Genomic DNA, 2032 nt, shown 5'->3' with positions numbered 1-2032 from the left:
ACGGGAGTAGAGCATGGAAGCTAACCTCATCTACGCATCCTCGGGTGGGATTAGGACCTATCCTTCACCTATGACATTGTAGTGATGCCTTATAGATGCATTTCGTACTTGTATTATTGTCTCACGCATGTGTATGTCAGAGGATGGAAAACCGTGAGTGGATGTACACGGGCTTCGCATGTAGGACCACAGAGTGGGTTCAAAAGTCCATGGCGTTCTTGGAGCATGCATTTGGCGAGGCCGCTAAAGGGTCGAGAAGGATGCCTTGTCCGTGCAGCAAATGCAAGAACATGTCTAGATTCGAGAAGAGTGAGATGTGGAAACATATCTTCAAGTACGGGTTTGTTGAGAACTATACCCGCTGGATCTACCATGGTGAAGCCAGTCGAATTAGAGAGGAGGTGGTGAGAGAACGTCTAGAGGAGTATGATTGTGATGGTGGGGTGCCAGACATGATGGAAGACGCGCATGACGCATATTTTGGGGAAGGAATGGAGGACGAGCCAGAGGAATCCGCAAAAGCGTTCTATGAGATGCTCAAATCGGCACAAAAGCCCCTGCATGATCACACAAGGGTTTCGCAGCTGGATGCCTTGGGACGCTTGATGGGGATGAAGTCGCAGTTTAGCATGAGTCGAGAGCACTTTGATTTCACGTTGACAATTATTGGCACCCTTCTTCCGGAGGGTCACATTCTGCCTAAAAACACGTATGAGTCAAAGAAGCTTCTTCGTGCACTTAAGATGCCGTATGAGCAGATTCATGCATGTAAGGAAGGGTGCGTCCTGTTCAGGGGACATCTTAAGGAAGCAACACACTGTCCGAAATGCAATTCCTCTAGGTATGTTGAGGTAAACAGTAGTGCTGGCAGCTTACAACAGAGCCGTATCCCCCATAAGGTCCTACGGTACCTTCCTTTCATACCGAGGATCCAACGGCTGTTCATGATGGAGGAGTCAGCGAAACAGATGACATGGCACAAGAATGGCAAAAGATACAATCCAGACAAAATGGTCCACCCGTCGGATGGTGAGGCATGGAGGCACTTCGATGGCAAACATCCCGGTAAAGCCATGGAGGCACGAAATGTCCGTGTAGCGCTGGCGACAGATGGGTTCAACCCATATGGAATGATGGCGGTCCCGTACACTTGTTGGCCCGTGTTCGTGATCCCCCTCAATGTCCCCCCCGGCGTCATGTTTCAACCGAAGAACATATTCTTGTCGCTGATAATACCTGGACACCCGGGGAACAATATGGGTGTGTTCATGCAGCCTTTGTGGGATGAATTGGTCCATGCTTGGGAACACGGTGTACTGACATTCGACCGAGCTACAAAGAGGAACTTCATAATGCATGTGTGGTACCAGTACTCCATGCATGACTTCCTGGCGTATGGCATATTCTGCGCTTGGTGTGTTCACGGGAAGTTCCCATGCCCAATATGCAAGACGGCTGTGAGGTTCACTTGGTTGAAGAGTGGTGGGAAGTATTCTTCGTTTGACCAACATCGTCAGTTCCTTCCTCCTAACCATCCATTCAGACGAGATAACAAGCATTTCAGGAAGGGTGTTCAAGTTCGCGACCCAGTTCCTCACATGATGAGCCCTGCCGAGGTCCGTGCTGAGATAGAGGGTCTGAAAGTTGATGAAGTCAATGGTGGTTTTATTGGATATGCAGATGAACACATGTGGACTCATACGTCGGGCTTGACTAAGCTGCCCTATTTCGATGACCTTCTTCTTCCACACAACATCGACGTAATGCACACTGAAAAGAATGTCGCTGAGGCACTTTGGGCAACACTCATGGACATTCAGGAAAAGTCAAAGGACAACGTAAAGGCCCGATTGGACCTGGAAACGTTGTGCGATAGACCAAATCTAGTGATGAAGCCTCTTGCGGCCGGCAAGAGATGGAAAAGGACTCCAGCTGATTACATCTTGAAACGGGAACATAAGAAGGAAGTTCTACTGTGGATGAAAACTTTATTGTTCCTTGATGGGTATGCGGCGAATCTGAGAAGGGGAGG

Source organism: Sorghum bicolor, chromosome 2 (assembly GCF_000003195.3).
Source record: "Sorghum bicolor cultivar BTx623 chromosome 2, Sorghum_bicolor_NCBIv3, whole genome shotgun sequence".
NCBI classification, from domain to species: Eukaryota; Viridiplantae; Streptophyta; class Magnoliopsida; order Poales; family Poaceae; genus Sorghum; species Sorghum bicolor.
Note: the sequence above shows the minus strand (reverse complement) of the source record.